Source organism: Bidens hawaiensis, unplaced genomic scaffold (assembly GCF_021521415.1).
Source record: "Bidens hawaiensis isolate Kalapana, Puna unplaced genomic scaffold, B.hawaiensis_p1.1 tig00036533_1, whole genome shotgun sequence".
Classification (NCBI taxonomy): domain Eukaryota; kingdom Viridiplantae; phylum Streptophyta; class Magnoliopsida; order Asterales; family Asteraceae; genus Bidens; species Bidens hawaiensis.
Window position 1 is genome coordinate 180,375 of NW_027496385.1, and position 24,710 is coordinate 205,084.

General features: G+C 38.8%; 1 long non-coding RNA gene across 1 annotated transcript; it reads left to right on the forward strand.

Annotated features, from left to right (window-relative positions):
• Positions 1-1,466: 1,466 nt before the first annotated feature.
• LOC143588610 (uncharacterized) lies at positions 1,467-24,490 on the forward strand. The gene is made up of 3 exons (XR_013145138.1): positions 1,467-1,537; positions 1,641-1,912; positions 24,337-24,490. It is a non-coding gene; the product is annotated as an uncharacterized LOC143588610 (long non-coding RNA).
• The last annotated feature ends 220 nt before the right edge of the window (positions 24,491-24,710 follow it).

Consider the following 24,710-nt stretch of genomic DNA (forward strand, 5'->3'; position numbering starts at 1 on the left):
AGATCATGCGTTCATGTTCTTTAAGAGTCTTATCGACCTCTTATTGATGGGTGTTAACGTTGTCAGTCAATGCTGACACGAATTAGGTCTGAGCGAAATTAGGGTTTAGAATTGACGGAATGTAGGGAAATATTTGATCGAACTAACAATCAATTAGGACTCGACGAACTGAATTTGTTAAGTGAATTGAAGGAAATTGATCAAATCAAAGATCAATTTCAAGAAATGGAAATGAACTGGAAAGTAATCAGCAAAAAGATAGAATAGAGAAAACAGAGAAGAAGTATTCCAACTAATCCTCTGTTTATTATCATTACTCACAGTTACGTACAACTAATTCTCAGCTAACAGTTTGTTAGCAAGATTACAACCGCATCCCTAACAATTACAAGTATCACAAACTAGTCCCTCTATTACAATTGTTTACACTTAAACCACTATACTTTCCTATACGTAACAAAAACTGTTGAAGTTTTTAAATAATTAAGGGTAAAATGATCTTATTATGAATTGCTTTTAAGAAATATGTTGGATATATATGATCTTTTGATTACTTAGAGGGATATATATGATATATAGAATTTGGTTCGAATATACATGATATTTGACAATTTTCGTATGAATATATCTGTTATTTAGAATTTAGTTCGAATATATGACAAGTTTAATGTTTTGTTGGATATTATTTGCATATGGACTATATGAACTGCTCACATCCGAATTTTATTGGTGGGTGCAAGGCTGTAGAAATAGCAATGCAGCAAGTCAAGTCTTTTAGGGTTTCAACATCAGTTCAAATGCATAAGGTAGTATTATTGTTTCATATTTACTCACTGGCTAAAGGACTCATATCTAACAATCTTGGTTTAAAAAGGCTTGATGGGCCTGAATTGGTCAAAGTTAGGGTCTGTGGAGGTTTGTGGAAGAACAGTCTTAAGGGATGGAGAAAATATGAAAGGTTTATTTGGTAAATAGGTTTATATGTAAAACAAATGAGAGATATGCAACATCTGGTTGTAAACAAAGCTTATCTAATTGTACAAAGACACACTAACAGCTGGTTACATGTGGTTGGTCAGGATGTTGCTAAGCTGGAAAAAGCACCACAATGTGAAAAGAATTCCGAGTCACGCTCGTTTCTTGGTCGACAAGGCAATGGAGTCGTCACTGAACAGGTTTTTCGGTGTTGTAAAAATTTTAATTTTTTTTATTTTAAACAATTTACTTAAGGTGGGAAAATGGGTGGGTTTGTGTATGAGGTCAAAATGGGATGGGTCAGTTTGATTCATTAACAGCTTTTGTTTCTATTTTTAATTTTGATTTCCAAATTTATATTACTACAACACTAGAATCAAGTTTAATAGAAGTTATTAAGATAACCCGAATCAAACTCGTTTCTAGTTGCGTGGCCCGCAAATGTCACCTGTTTGGTAATTTATTTTATATTTTTCCGTGTCTTAGTTTGTAGTAATTTACATTTTGTAGCAAAATCAATCCACGTCCCGGCCGGTAGGTGAGGTTAAGAAACCAAAATCTGGTAATTTCATTCTTTAAAACATGGACACGATACAAAAAAAAACATCATGGAGATTGTTATGATCCAATGGTTGTGAAAAAAATTATTCCTGTGGCTTTTCTAGGAAGCACAAGCTGGGGAATCACATCAATTTTTGGTGGCTCAACCAAATCGAGTTCTGCAAATAAGCCATTTAGTGAACCTATTAATACCATTGATCATATGGATTATTCTTCTTCAATCATTCATTTGAGGGAGGTATGATTACAATTTTATAAATTACTAGAGCTTGTAGTTCATGACATGACTTGAAAGATGAAATGTTAATAAACAGGTCGTTGCTTGGGCGGACCTGTTTAACCCAATTATTTAAACAGGGCATGTTTGGTTTGACATGTTTATCCCGTTTAATGGAATAGGTTGATCCGTGATGTGTGGGTAAAAATATGTGCATTAAGTGTTTAAATTCGTGTGTTTTGATTAGTTATATATTGTCAGCACGAGTACTTTGAGTGTGTTTATGGTTACTGGTGTGCGGAGCTTAACGAACTTAACCGGAGCTTATTTGGAGTGTAAAGGATGGAAGAATCAAGATTCTACGAAGAGAGGCAATCGGGGGCTTAAGCAAACGATCGAGAATCAAGAAGAACGAGAAAATGATGAATTAGAGTAGAGCCAGCCGTAAGCCACGCTCTCCAGGCCATAGCATACGGCCTAGCAGGTCCCGTAAGGCAGAGTCTACAATACGTAGCTTACGGATGAACCGTAAGCTACGCTATATAAACCGTAATTTATGGTTGACTGTCGTAAGCTACGGTAGGCAGCCTGTAGCTTACGATCTGGTCTGACGGAAAAGGGGATTTTGGTGATTTTGTTCCATATATAAAGCCATAATACCCTAAGGTCGAATTCATTCAATTATCATCAGTTTTGGGGACTTTTTTGAAGCATCTTACACATCATAAGACATCCTAATCTCAAGATTGATCCATGAACTCCCTCTCCAACATCATAATCAAGAGCATGAAGATCGATATGCAAGGCTAAAGACTTCATAACCATCTCCGGGTGTAGGTTTGAGTTGCATGTTAAGTTTTGTTATTCTATACTTTAACTTTGGATTTTGATTTGGTTAATCATTCGGTTGATCAGTTCTTTGTGTTTGTTTTGTGCTTAAACGGTATTTATCAATTGATTACTTAATCGTTTGTCAGTTAACTGATTGGTGGTCATCAACAATTAGGATTAAATTCTTTCATCATTGACCCGTTTGTCGTTAACCATATTATTGATTTTGTGTTTCAACAAGTAAAACCGCTTATCAAATAGATTTTCATTTAACCGTGTGAATTGTTCGGATTCAGTTCTGACGATCAACACAGTAAATCGTTAAGTCTTTTGATTTCTATATTTTATAAGAAACCGTCCATAGAAGATTATCAATTCCTTAACTTGCTGCGAAAACCGAACCATAGAGTTTGGTTATTTTCACGTAATTGTTTACAAACTACTCCTTTGAACCTCTTGACATCGTCTGTACACTTTTAAGTATATTTATAATAAAACTTGAGATCCACTTGCACTTTCAACTGATTCCATGTGGATTTGACACCTTACTTGCCCAAGCTAGTATAGGTATTTTATAAGTATTTTTGATTGACCTTTCGACATTGATCAAAATAGCATCGTTGCCGAGGATCAACGCGTAAGTCTCGTCTGCATCAACTTGTGAAGTTACCTGCACAGACAAAAACACTAACACCCCGCGTAAAATCAACGAAGTAAAATTATAAACAAAAAATAAAATCTATGCTAAACTATCACTTTGAGCGTTGATCCCCGGCAACGACGCTATTTTTATCGATGTCGAAAGGTCAATCAAAAATACTTATTAAATACCTATACTAGCTTGGGCAAGTAAGTTGTCGAATCCACATGGAATTAGTGAAAAGTGCAAGTGGAACTCAAGTTTTATTATAAAAATACTTAAAAGCGGACAGACAATGTCAAGCGGTTCAAAGGAGTAGTTTGTAAACAATTATGTGAACATAACCAAACTCCAGGGTTCGGGTTTTGCAGCAAGTTAAGGAATTGAAAAACTTCTTTGGACGATTTCTTATAAAATATGTGAATCAAAAGACTTAACGATTGAATGTGTTGATCGCCAAAACTGAATCCGAACAATTGACACGGTTAAATGAAAATCTATTTGATAAGCGGTTTTGCTTGTTGAAACACAAAATCAATAAAATGGTTAACGATAAACGGGTCAATGACGAAAGAATTTAATTCTAATTGTTGATGACCACCAATCAGTTAACTGACAAAAGATTAAGTAATCAATTGATAAATACCGTTTAAGCACAAAGCAAACACAAAGAACTGATCAACGAATGATTAACCAAATCCAAATCCAAGTTAAAATATAGAATAACAAAGCCTAACATGAAACTCAACCCTACACCCAGAGATGGTTATGAAGTCTTTAGCCTTGCATCTCGATCTTCATGCTCTTGATTATGATATTGGAGAGGGAATTCATGGATCAATCTTGTGATTAGGATGTGTTATGATGGTGTAAGATGCCTCCAAAATATCCCCAAAACTGATGATAATTGAATAACCTCGACCCTAGGGTTTTATGGCTTTATATATGGAAGAAAATCACAAAAATCCCCTTTTCCGTCAGACCAGACCGTAAGCTACGGGCTTACCACCATAGCTTACTGTAAGGTAAAGGTAGCTTAAGGTTAAGCCATAAGCTACGGATTGTAGACCCTGCCTTATGGCACCTGCCAGGCTGTAAGCTACGACCTGGAGAGCATAGCTTACGGCTGGCTCTTCTCTAATTCTTAAATTTCTCGTTCTTCTTGATTCTCGATAGTCCGGTTAAGCCCCCGATCGCCTCTCTTCGTATAATATTGATTCTTCCATCCTTAAACACTCCAAATAACTCTGATTAAGCTCCGTTAAGCTCCGCACACCTATAACCATAAACACACTCAAAGTACTCGTGTTGACAATATATAACTAATTAAAACACACGAATTCAAAACACTTAACACACATATTTTTATCCACACATCGCATCCCCACACTTATCATTTGCTTGCCCTCAAGCAAACTCTCATGCAACACATACACCTCGATCGATGGTTCGCCAATTATCAGTATTAATACTAGTGAGGTATAAGGTCATACCCAATTCCCAAGAACTGACACTGTCAAGGTTGATAACCCTCCAAACAATTTAATGATAAGTTTTGAAACTATGAAACCGCCCAAACGAGTGTACTTTGCTTCCGGTTAAGGCGCACATGGTAATACCCCTCATAATTTAATATCTCTCCACTTGGTTTAACATCTGGACCAGCAAAAAATGTGCTAGTATCTCTCTACCCTCGATACCAAGAATGAACACAATGTAATCATCTTGGAAGCAAGTCATATCTCCACCCATATAAATGTTTTGACACAAATGCAAATCAAGTGGGCTTAACACAGGTTGTAACCGGGCTAAGTGTAAGGGCATGGAAGGGAATTTTTAAAGTAGCTCAAACGATCCGATCTGACTTCTTACAAAACAACTAAATAAACAATGACATAAACAGCTGATTTCATCACTAATTTTTTCTTCTCTTTTTTTGTCTCTTTTTTTTCAAACTCAAAATACTTGAACTTTGCAACTTTAACACAAATTTTTTCGTCTTATTTTTTTTGAAGCATAATATGCTTAATGTTTAATACATCCTATTGATACATACTCAAAGAATTACAAAGAAACCTATTAATCCGGATCGTCTCGCAATATAACACCGGGGTTGATTGAATGAAAGAATAGATCCAACAATGTTTTCTAAGGGAACCACCCCCCCCCCGCCCCTCTCATTATCCATGATCATATATATAACGTATATGGCCCAACCCCCAATACCCACACTCTCTCTCATCCAGACGAGGCTTAACCTAATTGCCTCCATCACTTTTGAATTCATGCCAAGCTAAGATCTCGAAATGCATGAGACAACCAAGTTCTAGAGATTATGGGCATATTGGTTACTCTCTATAGTGGCACTCAACCAACATGTGTGCATACTATATATTATATGGGTATTACATATAAAGCAAATCCCGCACACGTACCGGAGGAATTAGGTTGCCGACATAAAACATGTGTACCTGTTCCCATGACTCGTTATCCCCATCTAAATGGTTCATTTTAATTTTCTATTTTTGAAAAACATTTGCATGGGAAGACTTTCGAGAAGCTTAAAAATTGACCATGACCAAAGACCTCTACATGGCATTAACACTAGCAATTAACAAATTACAATTTCGGCTTATGCGCACAATCAAGCTACTCTTAAGGCTAAAAATATTAATTTCTCCATCCCCACATTTGAGAATGACATTGCCCTCAATTTAACTCAGATTTTCAAAAACATATGCAAACACGGGATAATCGTACCAATTGCAATTCAAGGGACAACCAATTACCCATCTCCGGATTTAAATAAAGTTGTATACCATTAAACGAAACACACAAAGTTTTTATACATAAGCATAGACACTAGCATCAACCACACGACCCGAAAGTTTATCACGCCACCCGAACACCCATAGTACAATTATTAAACAGTCAACAAAACATAAAAGATAGAGAGAGACACATGGACCTGATCAGGGGATCAGCGAGTGCTCAAAAATATAAGCGGCTGCGGGTCACCAAAGATAGACCTAATGGTGTCCATGACACCAGAGAAGTTAAACGCATCCGACGAACTTCCCGCACCAGCATCCTGAGCTGCATCTGCACGAGGATCCACCCACCTCGAATGATGAATCTGAGGTGGTGGATAGTGTGTACTAACGTCAAACTTCCCCAATGATGAGTAGTCAATCATCAGTGGATTATCCACCACCGGCACACCCCGATGCCACGCTGTATGTGCCTGACTCTGGCGATCATCCTCATATTGATCATTGATTTCTTGCTGCCAGTTATACGCGTGGGTTTGATTCCACGACTTCATGCGGTCATACAATCTTCGGGTCTCTCTTTGTTGCATCTCTGCATTCCTATTATGTTGGTCAATCATGTATTGAAACTCACTACCCCAACTACCATAGACTGGTGGCCTCGAAGCTTGTAACCAGTCAACCATCCCTGCATCATCCTGCACCAACTCGTGTGGAAGTTAAGTCGAGGCTTGTTGTGGCTGCCTCAATGAACTCCCCTCTTGATCACTTATGCATCTGATCTTTATCAAAAGGACGCAGATTCTTCTCAACCGTTGGTGTATCCACTCGAATCGCTCCCTTTACCATTAATAAATCTATAATCAAACGACAGTGTGGAATAATCAACTTTAACTTCGACTCTCTTGCCATCCAGATATTCATCATAACCAAATACCGGGATGAAATCTTCGGTGTACCCATCATCAATGCATGCAACACTAGAATTTCCCATCTTCTGACTTGAGTTTTGTCGCCTCGCTTCGGCATTACATTAAAGACCATCACACTCAACAACAACCTCTCTTGCAACTTCAGATTGTTTCGCAGCATCGTATGGGCAAGTCCCGGTTTAAAGAGATCCAATTTCATTCTCACGTACAAAGGATGTTTATCCGGGTTTACATACAAATCATCTTCCGAGGGATACACATACTCTCCTTATGGTTTAGAATCAAATGGTGCTATCCTCCGCAAGGTGTCCAATGACATAACCACCTCCTTATTATTTGTCTTCCCAATCAATCTCTTTGACTTGTTCGGATTACTTCCCCAATCAACTCTCAACGATGCGACCCACTCTTGAATAGCATCCATGTAAATTTCCTTATCTTCATCATCATAACACTTCAACGCTGCCTCTCAACCCAAGTTTTTAAACATGGTTATAATAATAAACGGCCTAAATAGATTATTCGAAACCCGTTTCTCACACATAAACACATCTATTTTGTTTTTCAACATTTCTATCTCATCATTAAATAACTCCGCTTGCCAATAGTGATCCATTCCCGATAGCCGCCCCACCCCAAATCGGCTTAAGGGGAGGCACCATTCCTTCGTCTCGTATGGTTCTTGCATTGGGTCATCCTCATCCTTATAATCCCGTAAAATCGTTCTTCTCTTTGGTAGAGGCGGTGGGTCGGCCGACGATGAGTCAACTTTTCCTTTGTTCCTGGCGGGTTTTTCCTAGTACCACCCGTCCGTCCCATCCTACACAATCACAATCAAGCAAATGATACAAGTCAAATAACATAATAAACCCCACAAACGTCCCCACACTTGTTGTTGGTTATAGGTGTATGACTTGTTGATTTAATGTTTATAAAAACCACTTCAAACTCTAACTTGTAAAAGTTTGATCTATATCATTTACCCAACATGTTCCCATTGATTATATAAACATCAATCACTTTATCATCAATTTTCATCTTGTAAAATTTCAACAAGCCAATATAACCAAATCATTATAACCCATAACAACCATAAAACAATCCCTTAACAAATCTAATCATATAAGTGTGGAGACATTATCACCAAAACAATCCCTAACCTCAATCAATATTCATAATGTAAAACTTGAACTTCATCACAAGCTTAGGCTTCATCAGTATAAAATTAAGTGAACTATATACCTTTTTAGTGATGAAAGTTGATGTCCTAAGCATCAATTACAAGGAAAAAATACTTAAACTTGAAAATCCCCAAACTTGATTGTTAGGGTTCTTCACACCCTCATGAATCTGGAAGAAATCTAGCAAGAATTGATGAAAACCGACACCACATGTGAGTTCCTCTCGAAAAAATAATTGGTTTAGAGTCTGGAACCAAGCGATTTGGTTGAGAATTGAGAGAGTAAGGATTGCGGGTGTAGGGTTGAGTAGCATGTTAGGTTTTGTTATTCTATACTTTAACTTTGGATTTGGATTTGATTAATCATTTGATTGATTAGTTCTTTGTGTTTGCTTTGTTCTTAAACGGTTTTAATGAAGTGATTACTTAATCTTATGTCAGTTAACTGATTTGTGGTCATCAACAACTAAGATTAAGTTCTTTTGTCATTGACCCGTTTATCGTTAACCATATTATTGATTTTATGTTTCGACAAGAAAAACATCTTATCAAATAGATTTTCATTTAACCGTGTCAATTGTTCGGATTTAGTTCTGACGATCAACACAGTCAATCGTTAAGTCTTTTGATTTAAATATTTTATAAGAAACCGTCCAAAGAAGTTTAACAATTCCTTAACTTGATGCAAAACCCAAACCCTGGAGTTTGGTTATTTTCACATAATTTTTTCAAACTACTCCTTTTAACCGCTTGACATCGTCTGTCCACTTTTAAGTATTTGTAATAAAACTTGAGTTCAACTTGCACTTTCCACTGGTTCCTGTGGATTCGACAACTTACTTGCCCTAGCTAGTAAAGGTATTTTATAAATATTTTTGATTAACCTTTCGAAATCGAACAAAATAGCGCCGTTGCCGGAGAATCAACGCGCAAAGTGCTAGTTTAACTTAGTTTATAATTTTTGTTTTTATTTTTTCTCCGCTAATTTTACGCGGGGTGTTAGTGTTTTTGTCTGTGCAAGTAACTTCACAAGTTGATGAAGACAAGATATTATCGTGAGAAAGAGCCGCTCCAGTTTGATCCCGAAATCGAGAAAACAGCAAGACGAAACCGAGCAGATCAGAAACCCATACTAAACCAAATACCCGAAATCATAACACCAAAAGAAGAGACCATGAGTAACCTAAAACGAAGAGACCCAAATGTTTACCAACCACATAACCAAGAACAACCAGATCCACAAAACCAAAATATTAACTTTGACAGAAACCGCAATTTGTTCAACCAAAGAAATGTTAACCGTAATACCAGCAACATGATGACAACTTGTCAATCAGATCAGCCCTAGTGAACCTTCAAAGACACGCTGACTTGAGAGAGGAAAGACCAGCGATTAATAGTGCTCGTGCACGGGTGCAACATTGGCAGATAGGGATGATTTCAGTTTCGATTCTGATGAAGAGGATGAGCTTAGATATGAACAAGGGGGTCGGTATCAGCAACAAGATATCCATGATGCCCAAGAGATTAGACAGGATCATCCAGAAAATCAGAGAAATCTAGCACCAAGACGGCAACCAAACCATGAACAGCCGTACTATAATTTTGACAATGAAGTTCTAAGGGCATTTATTTCACCGCCAGTCAGAGGCGTTCAAAGCCACTTCATTCCACAAGTGGCTACGAATTCTCAACAGATCATCATTCCAGTTAGACATGGAAGAACTTTTTCGTTAAGGCAGAATAGTTTGACGGGGTTACCTACATTTCATGAAAAGGCTACAGAAGAACCATACTTAGATTTGAGTGACTTCAACTCGATATACGCACTCATCTCAAGTCAAGGCTATACTGCAGAACAGATGAAGATGGTAGTCTTCCAATTTAGCTTGAAATATGTGGCAAAACAGTGGTTTCTATCATTGCCATCAGCTAGTATTTTCACTTTGGGGGACCTGGCTCAGACAACCACAGAGGCCCGCAACAACATTTGAAACTCTCAGCAGATCACCGGTGAAACTTTCTATGAATCATTTGAAAGGTTTAAACGATTGTTGAAAACTTGTCCGCGTCATGGGATTACCTTATGGGAATTGATAAAGGTATTCCACTATAGTCTCTCAAATGATGATGTTCGTGACCTCCAAGCCACCACGAATGGATCTTTTCTTGCAAATGACGAAAACGAGGATTGGGGGTATTTGGAGAGACATGCAAAAAATTCAAAGAGACAAGCACAGTATGTGAAAGTTGTGGTGATTTGGGACATGAGGTTGTGAGTTGTGGGGTTGTGCAAGATGAAGAAACTGAAAAAGAGGTCAACTATGTGCAGGGTGAAAGGAAATAAAATAATATGAGTTCAAACACCTATCATCCAGGCCTCAAAAATCATCCAAACTTCAATTACGGATATCCGAACACGCAAAATAACCCAAATTTTCAAGGTAGTTTTCAGAAGACATGCTATCAGTCTAACAAGAAGTGGTATGTTAATTGCTCCGGCAGCAGTCAGAGTGGGTACAATCAGAGAGATTATGGGGGTTATAACAAGGGTTATCAAAAGAATTATCAGCGGGGGCAAGGAAATTCTTCGGGTAACAGAGACGAGTCTATGAAAAACGTTATGGATTTTCTGAAGGAGATGAAGAGAGACCAAGAAGCTCAAAATAAGGTTTTAAATAAAATGAAGGCAGATCAAGAGACTTAGAATAAAGCATCGAATCAGAGGTTGGAGCTTCAAGAGAAGGCAAATGCTGCGAGAGATAAACAGATGAGTCAACTAGCTGAAGAAATGGCGAGCCTAAAGCGAAATCCATCCAAGTTACCGAGTGACACTTTGAAGAATCCTAGCCATCAGAACAACAGCTCTTCAAGTGGAAAGAACAATCACATTAACCAGGTAAGTACCCTTAGGAATAGTAAGGTTTATGATAACGGGGTAAATCCATCATCATCCTTCGAAGAAGGACTGGTGGAAGATTTGGGAGAAAATAGGAACAGTCATGAGGAGGTGGAGATTATACACATAAATAAACCGAAAATGTTAGTTAATAAAATTTTAAACAAATCGGTAAAAATAAAGAAACACCAATCACCAAGGAGATGGGGCCCACGGGTAAAACCGTCCTGTTTCTTCAAGCATTGGTGAATTCCGCAACATCATCACCAAAAAAGAGGGGCCCACATCAGGAGGAAATGTGGGAAGTCTTTAAAGAAGTAAAAATTAATTTACCCCTCATCGATGCTATTAAACAAGTCCCCGCATATGCTAAGTACTTGAAGGACTTGTGTACTCAAAAGCGAACTCACAAGATGCCCAAACAGGTTGATTTAACGGCTAATGTGAGTTCGGTTTTGACGGGAATCCTCCCACCCAAGTTGCAAGATCCGGGAGCACCAATAATACCCATTCAAGTGGGTGATTTTAAAATGACAAGGGCGTTATTAGATCTTGGAGCAGGGTGAGTATTCTCCCGGGAAGCTTATATGTCCAATATGATTTTGGTCTACTTCGAAAAGCCGACACCACCGTGGTGTTAGCTGATTTGACACTTAGGCTTCCTAGGGGATTTGTTACTAATGCGATTGTTATGATAGAGGATTTTTATTACCCGGTCAACTTTTTGGTTCTAGATTATGCTACAGTTGACCGGAAACGGCAACCGAACGTGATTCTCGGTAGGCCCTTTTTGGCAATAACTAATGCTTTAATAAACTGTAAAACCGGAGAAGTTGACATGGCTTTTGGGAATAAAAATATTAGGTTGAATGTTTTTTTAAACGTATCTAACCCTCTAGTGAGTGATGAATGCTTCGCGACTGACGTTATTAACGGGTTGAATCCTCATTAAAATGAGGAAGATGCCACAGAGGAGTGTGCTATTTGTTGCGGGACCGCAGTTGAGCATTCACATCAGTTGGAGAAAGAAGAAAGACAGGTGAAAATTTATGCTGCAAGCATCGGAAAACCCCCATGGTCTCAACAGGTAAAGAAATTACCGTACACTATAGACTCAAAATTGAGACCGTCACTTGAAATTCCACCGGCAGTTGAGTTGAAGGAACTCCCAAAACACCTCAAATATGTGTTTTTGGAGACAACGATACTTTACCCGCCATCATATCCTCAAACTTAGAAGAAACTCAAGAAAAGGCATTGATGGATGTAGTGAAAGAGTATAAAGCAGCAATTGGGTGGACGATTGCGGACTTGAAGGGAATTTCTCCATCCAACGTGATGCATAAGATTATCATGGATCCCGAGATGAAGCCCGCACATGATGCATAAATACGGTTAAATCCGAACATGCGGGAAATTGTGAAGAAACAGGTCTTGAAGTGGTTGGATGCGGGAATTATTTTCCGGATAGTACTTGGGTAAGTCCTACGCAAACGGTTCCAAATCAGGCAGGTATTTAGATAACCCGTAATGAAAAAGGTGAAGAAATTGCTACCCGACTGGTGACCGGGTGGCGGATTTGCGTTTACTATCGAAAGTTAAATACTGCAACATCTAAACACCTTTTCCGTCTACCATTCACTGACCAAATCATTGAAAAATTATCAGGTCAGAAATTTTATTGCTTTTTAGATGGCTAGTCGGGGTAAAATCAAATTGCTATCCACTCCAATGACCAACATAAGACCACTTTCATATGTCCATACGGTACTTTCGCATTTAGGAATGCCTTTTTGACTTGTGTAATGCCACGGCCGCCTTTCAAAGGTGCATGATGATTATCTTCTCAGATATGGTCGGGGAATCAACTAAAATTTTTATGGACGATTTTTCTATTTTTGGCTCATCTTTTGAATCATGTTTAAACGAATTAACAAAGGTTTTAAAAAGATGTGTGGAAACGAATTTGGTTTTAAGTTGGGAAATGAGCCATTTCATGGTTCAAGAGGGAACGGTTTTAGGTCATGTCATCTCGAGTAGGGGGATTGAGGTTCTCCGGGCAAAAGTTAATGTCATATCTAATTTGCCACCTCCTACAAATGTTAAAGGAATCCGGTCATTTTTAGGACATGCATGATTTTACCGATGGTTCATTAAAAAATTCAGTGTCATCACAAAACTGTTGTTTAAATTTCTATTAAAAGATGTGCCATATGGTTTTGATTTAGACAGTTTAAATGCATTTAACGTTCTTTAAAACATACTGGTTGAGGCAACAATTTTGCTATCACCTGATTGGTCACTTCCATTTGAAATTATGTGTTATGCAAGTGATTATGTGGTTGGGGCTGTTTTGGGTCAACGGGTGGATAAGAAAACCATTTCCATATACTATGCAAGCAAAACCCTTTCCTTTCTGATGCTCAAATAAACAACACAACTACAGAAAAGGAGTTGCTCGTAGTAGTATATGCTTTGGATAAGTTTAGATCTTATATTTATGGGAGCAAGGTTATTGTGTTTTCATATCACAACGCTATTAAGTAACTGACGGAGAAGAAGGATGCAAAGCCGCACTTAATTAGATGGATTTTGTTGATCCAAGAGTTTGACATGGAGATCCGTGATAAGAAAGGAAGCGAGAATGTGGTTGTTGATCATCTACCTAGACTGACGGGTCCAGATTGAGAGAATACCAGGGCTATAAATGAATCATTCCCGGACGAGAAATTATTTGCTGTCTCTACCCTACCATGGCATGCTGACATCAATAATTTTCTTATTGCAGGTACCATCCCATAATTGTGGCCCAAGAAAAAGAAACATCAATTCATGTCTAAGGTGAAACAATACGTGTGGGAAGAACCATATTTGTTCAAGATTGGGGCTGAACAAGTCTATCAGAGATGCATTCCAGATGAGGAGATTCGAAGTGTGTTGTCACACGCACACTCACTCGCATGCGGTGGATATTTCAGCGGGCAGAAAACGAGTCATAAAGTTTTAGCTTGTGGTTTTTATTGGCCTAGTTTATTTAAATATGCAGCAGAATATGCTAAGAACTGTGTGTGATGTCAACAGTTAGGTAGCATTTCCAGGAGGAACGAGATGCCCGTACAACCAATCCTCGTTGTGGACATCTTTGATGTTTGGTGGATTGATCTTATGGGCCTGTTCTCAAATTCCTTCGGGAATTACTATATGTTGGTGGTGGTTGATTATGTTTCAAAATGGGTTGAAGCAATTGCCACCAAAACAAATGACCATTCCGTTGTTTGTAAATTTGTCCAATCAAATATTTTCTAGAGAATTGGCATCCCTCTCATTATTATTAGTGACGGGGGTTCCCAGTTTTAAAAACTTCAATTTTGGTATATTACTTAAATGATATGGGGTAATCCACCGAATAGCCACACCATACCATCCTCAAAAGAGTGGTCAGGTTGAGTTATCTAATAGACAAATTAAAGAAATTTGACAAAAAAACGGTAAGACCCGATAGAAAAGATTGGTCAACAAAGTTAAACGATGCTTTATGGGCTTACCGTACTGCTTTTAAAATGCCTATTGGTACCACCCCCTATCGGTTGGTTTACGGGAAAGGATGTCATTTACCTGCCGAACTTGCCCATCGTGCTTTATGGGCCGTGAAAAATGTTAATCTGGATTATGAGTGTGCAGGTAAAGAAAGAAAGTTGAATATATGTGAGCTGGAGGAGCTACGGTATGAAGCGTATGAGTGTGCGTCAGCATATAAAGACCGGATGAAACAAGTGCATGATGCAAAGATCAAGAAGAAGAATTTTGAAGAAGGACAACAGGTTTGGTTATACATTTCGAGAGCAAAACTGTTCCCGGGAAAGTTAAATAGTAAGTGGATGGGATTGTATCAGGTGAAGCGTGTCGGTCAGTTTGGTGAGGTCAAAAGTGAGGATTTTGACGATAATCTAAGGCATGTAGTGAGTGGGCATCGGTTGAAACCATATTTGGAAGATACGAACTTGAATAAGAGCATGCATGAGTCGGTGGTGAGCTTTATAGCTACTGCACCATAATATTTTGCCGAGTGATAAGGGCCAGGTAATGTCGGGCTGTAGACTCTAAATTCTGAGCTTCTCAGAAGGAAACCTGAGCATTTTTGTTTTTGTTTATCTTATTTTAAGTAAAAAAATTACCATGAACCGTAGCTTACGGTCAGGAGACCGTAGTTTACGGTCAAACTGTAGGCTACGGGTCTTGGTTACTGCTTTACGCTACATTTTTTTTCCAGCTGACCGTAGCTTACGCCACCCCGGCCATAGCTTACCATCGGGGTTTTTTGATTTCCGACAAAGAAAAATAATAAATTAATAAATTAAAAATAAAAATTAAATCAATTAATTTCCACCACAAATTTTACCTACCTCTTTCTCTCCTTCTTCTTCTTATTCTTCTTATTCTTCATCTTCTTCTTCATCTCTTATACCCAAGAACAAACCTACACCCACAATCCTAACTCTCTCAATTCTCCACCAAATCTCTTGTTTCAGGACTCTAAACCAATTATTTTTTCAAGAGGAACTCACGTGTGGTGTCGGTTTTCATCAATTCTTGCTCAATTTCTGCCAGATTCGTAAGGGTGTGTAGAACCCTAACAATCAAGTTTGGGGATATTCAAGTTTAAGTGTTTTTACTTGTAATTAAATCTTAGGACATCAACTTTCATCACTAAAAAGGTATGTAGTTCACTTAAATTTATATTGATGAAGCCTAAGGTTTGTGATGAAGTTCAAGTTTTATATTATGAATATTTATTTAGGTTAGGGAATGTTTTGGTGATAATGTCTCCACACTTGTATGATTAGATTTGTTAAGGGATTGGTTTATGGTTGCTATGGGTTATAATGATTTTGTTATACTGGCTTGTTGAAAAAAAACAAGATGGAAATTGATGATAAAGTGACTGATGTATATATAATTAATGGGAACATGTTGGGTAAATGATATAAATCAAACTTTTACAAGGTAGACTTTGAGGTGGTTTTTATAAACATTAAATCAACAAGTCATACACCCATAACCAACAACAAGTGTGGGGACGTTTGGGGGGTTTATTAGGTTATTTGACTTGCATTGTTTGCTTGATTGTGATTGTGTAGGATGGGACGAACAGGTGATACTAGAAAAAACTAGCCAAGGAACAAAGGGAAAGTTGCCTCATCGTCGGCCGATCCACCGCCTCAGCCAAAGAGAATATTGATTTTACGTGATTATGAGGATGACCCAATGCAAGAACCATACGAAGAAGAAGGAATGGCGCCTCCCCTTAAGCTAATTTGGGGTGGGGGCGGTTATCTGGAATGGATCCGTATTGGCAAGCGGAGTTATTTAATGATGATATAGTAAAGTTGAAAAACAATATAGATGGGTTTATGTGTGAAAAACGTGTTTCGAATAATCTATTGAGGCCGTTTGGTATTATAACCATGTTTGAAAACTTGGGTTGGGAGGCAGCGTTGAAGTGTTATGATGATGAAGATAAGGAAATTTACATGGATGCTATACAAGAGTGGGTCGCATCGTTGAGAGTTGATTGGGAAAGTAATCCGAACAAGTCAATGAGGTTGATTGGGAAGACAAATAATAAGGAGGGGGTTATGTCGTTAGACACATTGCAGAGAATAACAACATTTGATTCTAAACCATCAAGAGAGTATGTGTATCCCTCGGAAGATGATTTGTATATAAATTCGGATAAACATCTTTTGTACGAGATAATGAAATTGGATCTCTTTAAACCGGGACTTGCCCATACGATGTTGCGAAACAATCTGAAATTGCAAGCAAGGTTTAATGTAATGTCGAAGCGAGGTGACAAAACTCAAGTCAAAATATGGGAAATTCCAGTGTTGCATGCATTGATGACGGGAACACTAAGATTTCGTAACGGTATTTGGTTATGATGAATATATGGATGGCAAGAGAGTCGAAGTTAAAGCTGATTATCCCACACTGTCATTTGATTATAGCTTTATTAAAGGCAAAGGGAGTGATTCGAGGAGATACACCAACGGTTGAGAAGAATCTGCGTACTTTTGATAAAGATCACTTGCAGAAAGAGAATTTATGGTATCATGAGGAAGGAGGACATGTTTATATCCAACATTTTGATACACAAGTGCAGCTGAAGGCATTGAAGAGTGGGCATGGTGAGGATGTGATTGCGGAACCGTATGTGTTTTTTCCGGGTAGTCGGGGTCATCAAGCTCCACGACGGGTAGTGAGAAGTGATCAAGGGGGAGTTTATCGAGGCAGCCACAACAAGCCTCGACTCAACTTCCACAAGAGTTGGTGCAGGATGATGCATGGATGGTTGACTGGTTACAAGCTTCTAGTCCACTAGTCTATGATAGTTGGGGTAGTGAGTTTCAATACATGTTTAACCAACAGAATCGGAACGCAGAGATGCAGCGAAGAGAGACCCGAAGATTGTATGACCGCATGGAATCGTGGAATCAAACACACGCTTATATCTGGCAGCAAGAAATCAATGATCGATATGAGGATGATTGCTAAAGTCGTGCACATACAACGTGGCATCGGGGTGTGCCGGTGGTGGATAATTCACCGATGATTGACTACTCATCTTTTGGGCAGTTTAACGAGAGTACACACTATCCACCACCTCAGATTCATTCGAGGTGGGCGGATCCACGTGCAGATTCTGCTCAGGATGTTGGCGTGGGAAGTTCGTCGGACGCGTTTAACTTCTCTGGTGTCATCGACACTATGAGGTCTATATTTGGTGATCCGCGGCCGCCATATGTTTGAGCACTCACTGATCCGCTGATCAGGTCCATGTGTCTCTCTCTATCTTTTATGTTTTGTTTTCTGTTTAATAATTGTGTTATAGGTGGTCGGGTGGCGTGATAAACTTTCGGGTCGTGTGGTTAATGCTAGTGTGTATGCTTATGTTTAAAAACTTTGTGTGTTTCGTTTAATGGTATGAAACTTTATTTAAATCCGGAGATGGGTAATTGGTTGTCCCTAGAATTGCAATTGGTATGATTATCCCGTGTTTGCATTTGTTTTTGAAAATCTAAGTTACATTGAGGGAAATGTCATTCTCAAGTGTGGGGATGGAGAACATTTATATGGGAGGATATATGACTTGCTTCCAAGCTTATTACATTGTGTTCATACTTGGTATTGAGGATAGAGAGATACTAGCACATTTTTTTACTGGTCCAGATATTAAACCGAGTAGAGAGATATTATATTATATGGAGTATGACCATGTGTGCCTTAACCGGAAACAAAGTACACTCGTTTTTGGCGGTTTAATAGTTTTAAAACGTATTATTAAATTGTTTGGTGGGTTATCAACCTTGAGTGTGTTAGTTCTTGGAAATTGGGTATGACCGTATACCTTACTAGTATTAATATTGATAATTAAGGAACCATCGATCGATGTGTATGTGTTGCATGAGAGTTTGCTTGAGGGAAAGCAAATGATAAGTGTGGGGATGTGATGTGTGGGTAAAAATATGTGTGTTAAGTTTTTAAATTTGTGTATTTTAATTAGTTTTATATTGTGAACACGATAACTTTGAGTGCATTTATGGTTATAGGTATGCGAGCTTAACTGAGCTTAATCGGAGCTCATTTGGAGTGTTTAAGGATGAAAGAATCGAGATTATACGAAGAGAGGAGATTGGGAGCTTAATCGGACGTTTGAGTATCAAGAAGAACGAGAAAACGGAGTTTTGGAGAAGGGCCAGCCGTAAGCTATGCTCTCCACGCCGTAGCATACAGTTTGGTAGCAACCGTAAAGTAGAGTCCATCAACCGTAGCTTATGGCTTAACCGTAAGCTATATTTACCTTACCGTAAGCTATGGTACATGACTGTAAGCTACGGTGGTCAGCCCATAGCTTACGGTCTAGTCTGACGGAAAAGGGGATTTTGTGATTTTCTTCCATATATAAAGCAATAAAGCCCTAAGGTCGAGGTTATTCAATTATCATCAGTTTTGGTGACTTTTTGGAGGCATCTTGCAGCATCATAACACATCCAAATCACAAGATTGATACATGAACTCCCTCTCCAACATCATAATCAAGAGCATCTAGATCTTCATGCTCTTGATTATGATGTTGCAAAGGGAGTTCATGGATCAATCTTGTGATTAGGATGTGTTATGATGCTGTAAGATGCCTCCAAAAAGTCCCCAAAACTGATGATAATTGAATAACCTTGACCTTAGGGTTTTATGGCTTTATATTTGGAAGAAAATCACAAAAATCCATTTTTTTGTCAGACCAGACCGTAAGCTACGGGCTGCCAACCGTAGCTTACGGTTGTGTACCGTAGCTTACTGTAAGGTAAACGTAGCTTACGGTTAAGTAGTAAGCTACGGTTGATGGACTCTGCTTTATGGTTGCTACCAGACCATAAGCTACGGCCTGGAGAGGGTAGCTTACGGTTGGCCCTTCTCCAAAACTCTGTTTTCTCGTTCTTCTGGATTCTCGAACGTCCGGTTAAGCTCCCGATCGCCTATTTTCGTATAATCTCGATTCTTTCATCCTTCAACACTCCAAATGAACTCCGATTAAGCTCCTTTAAGCTCCGCACACCCATACCAATAAACACACTCAAAGTAGTCGTGTTCACAATATATAACTAATTAAAATCCACAAATTTAAACACTTAACACACATATTTTTACCCACACATCAATCCGTCACCCTCTTAGTTAAACAGAGTGACCCGTCAACCTAGGGTTGTTCAGAAAAATTGTTGCTCTGTTGTTAAAATCTTGAAAATAATACTCTACTTGAAAAGCAAACTCGTTTGTAAACGAGCCATGCCAGAGCCAGGGTTTGCTTGGCTTGGCTAGAGGCTCGCTCGTTTCAATTAACCCCCAATTTTTGATATAGTAATAATCCTACTATTAGTAATAATAATAATAATACTAATAATACTTATAAAACTATTTTAGTCAATCAATCATACCTAGTGGAATCCCACCAATAGAAAAGCTCTATGTGGGGTCTGCGGGTGGGATGTAGGCACACCATACCTCTATCCAATGGGATAGAGACGTGGCTTCCAGAGAGACCCTTAGCTCTAAAAAAAATATGTATGAGGTGATATAAGAGGAAATCAAAGTTCAACAATAATATAATTAGACATAGTAAAAATAGTAATACTATTACATACATAGATAAGAATATATAATATATGAAAAGAAAATAACATAATGGTGTGTGACCCAAAAAAATAAGGTAAAGAGTAACCCTAAGGTATTCATTTCTCCCTAAAAATCCTTAACTTTAATTCTACCTCTCCAAGAATTCCTATCCTTAACCATGTCCTCGGAGATGTTTAGGTCTAGCAAATCATGTCTAATCCTCTCCTCCCAAATCAATTTAGGTTGGTCTCTACCCCTACTCCCCTCTATAGTAATGTTTTCTACGGATCTAACAGGATTCGTCGTCTGTCTTCTTTTCACATGTCGGAACCATCTCAATCTCCACTCTCTTATCTTGTCAAATATGTTAACTACCCCTAATCTCTCCCGAAACACACCATTTCTTATTCTGTCTAAACTTGTGTGCCCACACATCCATTGTAGCATTCTCATCTATGCTACCTCCATCTTTCGCACTTGTGCCTTCTTGATGGCCCAACAATCTATTCCATATAACATTGCAGGTCTTACTGCGACCCTATAAAATTTTCCCATTAGTTTAGGGGAATCTCTTGTCGCACAATATACCCGTGGCTGCTCTCCATCGACACCATCCTACCTAAACTTGATGGGCCACATCGTTGTCTAATTCCCCATCGCTCTGGACAAATGATCCTAGCTACTTGAACTTCGTTACCTGCGGGACCACTTGCCCTTCAATGGTGATCAGGACGTGAACATTGTCATTTACCTTACCAAAATCACAGTGGAGGTACTCCGTCTTAGAGCGACTAATCCTTAAACCTTTTGCCTCTAAGGTTGTTCGCCACTCCTCTAGCCTCATGTTTAGATCTTGTTTTCTCTCAAAAACTAACACAATATCATTTGCGAACATCATGCACCACAGGAGTGTCTCCTTAACCGACTTTGATAACTCACCCAAGACTACTGCAAAAATAGACGGGCTCAACGTTGACCCCTGGTGAAGACTTACCTCCACAAGGAAAAATTAGTATCCCTCACGGGCGCACAGACACTTGTTGCACTCCTGGTATACATATCCATAATTATCTCTTTATATTTCCTGGGGACCCCTCTAGCCTCCAGACACTCCCAAAGCCCTTGGTGTGGCACACTATTGTACGCCTTTTCTAGGTCAATAAACACCATATGAAGGTCGCGCTTCGTCTCCCTATACTTTTCCATCAATCTTCTTATAATGGTATTGCCTCTGTGGTGAACCGCCCTGACATGAAGCCAAGTTGGTTCACCGTAACCTAGGTTTCCCGTCTAAGTCTAACCTCAATCACTCTTTCCCATAGCTTCATAGTATGGCTTAGTAGTTTGATTCCTCGGTAGTTTCCACAACATTGGGCGTCTCCTTTGTTCTTATAGATAGGGATTACGACGCTGCTCCTCCACTGGTCTGGAATCTTGCTAGATTTGAGGATAATATTGAACAAAGTAGTTAAACACATGACTCCTTCTCCCAGACACTTCCACACATCAATGGGTAGGTTGTCTGACCGACCACCTTAGCCCTTCCCATCTTCCTAAGTGTATTATGCACCTATTTCTGTTTGATCCGTCGGCAGTATCAGTTATTCGGTTATTGTCATTGAAAGGTTGTGTTGTCATATTCTTCTTGGTAAGTTCTCCCATTGATAAAAAAAATGTTGTCAAAGTAGGTTTGTCATCTTAGTTTGATGTCCAGCTCCTTAACCAGTACACGCCCATCAGTATCCTTTATAAACGTCACAAGCCCTAGATCTTGCCTTCTACGCTCCTTGTCTTTGGAAATCTTAAACATAGCATGTTTCCCCTCTTTTGTTTCTAAACGTTCATACATCCATTTAAGTTCGTGTTCTTTGCTTCCGACACTGTCTTTTTTGCTTCCCTCTTGGCTGTTTTATAAGTCTCCCTTAATTCCACTCACTCCACCTCATTCGTGAACCTCATTCCACCACCAAGCCTCCTTATGCCCACCTGCCTTTCCTGTTGTAACCCTGAGAGTCTCCTTTTCTCCTTGAATGATATTTGCCGCCATAACTTCCCATATCTAAGTTGAATCCTCATTTAGTCGAGCCAATGTCTATAACATGAGTTTTTCCTTAAAAAGTTGAAGATTTTCTTCCTGCAAATTTCCCCATCGAATTCTAGGTGTACATTTCCTCTCTCGAGTAGTCAGCTTATATCTGAAGCCTATATCTGCCACCAACAGTCGATGTTGAGCCACAACTGTCTCCCCAGGTATGACTTTGCAGTCCTTCCACAAACATTGGTTTTCTTGCCCCATCAAAAGGTAGCCGATTGCGTGTTGTGTCCGCCACCTCTAAAAGTGATCAAATGTGAATCTGCTTTCTTAAAATACAAATTTATAATACCTAGGACGTGGGCCACTGTAAATTCTAGAAGATCTGCGCCGGTCTCATTCCTATCACCAAAACCGAAGCCCCCATGTACACCTTGAAACCATCGTTAGCCTTACCAATGTGTCCATTAAAATCACAACCTATACAGATCCTCTCACCCCTATGTATGCCCCCTACCACTGCGTCTAGGAAATCCAAAAATTCTCTCTTTTTCTGATCCCTTAAGCCTACCTAAGGGGCGTAGGCGTAAACTACTACCACTACTTCCTCTTCTCATACTAAACTCAACACCATAATCCTGTCATTATGTCTTATCACCTCCACCACAATAGTGTGTAGTTCCTTACCCACTAGAAACCCCACTCAATTTCTAGCTCCATCAGGCCCCGAGTATAACAACTTATACCCATTACACTCTGCCCCTTTATGCCCTTTTCGACTTAGTCTCCTGGAGGCTTGCTATTTGAACCTTATGTCTTTTAAGCACATCTACCAATTCTAGCAACTTACAATTTAGTGTTCCTACATTCCACAAGCCAGACACAATATATGCTTTATATCTTTACCCTTACCTACACGCCTCGTTTAAGGACACGGTATCAAGTAATAGTCATAGCTCCTACGCTCAATGATTGCAACAAATCACACAAACACAGGCAATAGAACACCCAATCTAAATATGTAAAACCACGCATTGCAAGTCAAAGAACACCTAGTCACCCACAAGACGCGCCACAACTACGAACTCAAAAATACTCACAAACGCCCCAGGTGTGTAAATAATATATTGTTTAGAACTAGTATTGAATTTTAGAATACAAGATAATATTTTTAATTTAAAAAGTTTATCTTAAACAGATTATATAATCCTTACTATTTAATTACTAAGAGTTCTTTTAGTATAGTGCACTTTGTGTTTGTAGAGATACTAAAAATTTAGGATTGAGTGCACCTGGGTGTTTGCTGCGAGATAGTAGTCGGTAACGTAGGTTGAAAACTGAGTCACTAATCAAGGAGCTTCAAAATGATTGTGGGTTGCCTTTGTTAGTTTGCCATTCTCCGGTAATTGCTAAATCCCAGCTTGATTTTTGGTCCGGAGCTTAAGATTGGAGACTCTAGATCTTAGCCAGAGCTTGAGATCTCTAATCACCAGCGAGTTTATGCAGCGGTGGCTGCCATAGGATGTTATTCAGGTAGTCAGAAATTAAGTGGTTGTAGCAACGGGGGTGGTGTTCAATGGTAGCGAAGGTGACAGAGAATATATAGAAATAAGATTTGGGTGAGGAGCTTCGGTGGTGAAAGAGCTCCGGTGAGGTGCTAGTTGCAAGAAAAAAAGCTAGCTCCGATGCTGTTGTCACAAACCACGGTTTGAGCCTTCAATCGTATATGATGAGCATCGATTAGATCAGATCTGGAGATGATTTGATGAAAATTTACCTCTTTAATTACGATCTGCCGGCGAGAATTGGACCACGAGAATATTGAGAAAGAGCCGTTGATTTACATAGAACGCAAAAGAAAAAAGAAATGGACGGCATGAATATATTTTGTACGGAGAGAATATCAATACTTACAAAACTAAAAATAGTAAATATAACATATTGAATTTGCATCTCAATTTAAAAAAATGAAATTAATACAGTATAATGCTATAAACTTTTTAGTTTATAAATTTTGTATAATGCACATGTTAGAATGTTATCTTTTTATATCTCGTATATATCAGTGTGTAAAAGATAAACGATTCGAGCCAGGTCACATCGTTTAAGTTCGAGCTTGAGCTCGAGCCCAACCTGGCTTGGTCGGCTCTTTACAGCAATACAGTCAACCTGTGTAATTAAGCACGACCCGTCAACACTCTTTATTAAAATCTCGACATGCTAAGGCATTTATTACATCCTGCCAACTCGTTTAACCCATTTATATTTTGATAACAACCCATTAAACATAAACTCGTTTTGACTCTATTTTTTTAAATGGGTTAAACAAGTGCATTAATTTAAGTCTATATGGGTTAAGGTTGATGTATTTGATATGAATAAAATATACGGTTCATGTTTGGGTTGACCTATTCAACTGTGAACCTGATATTGATCGACACCCCTAGACCACTAGTTATTGATTGACATGAGCTAGTAAATAAGACCCGCACGTTGTAGCA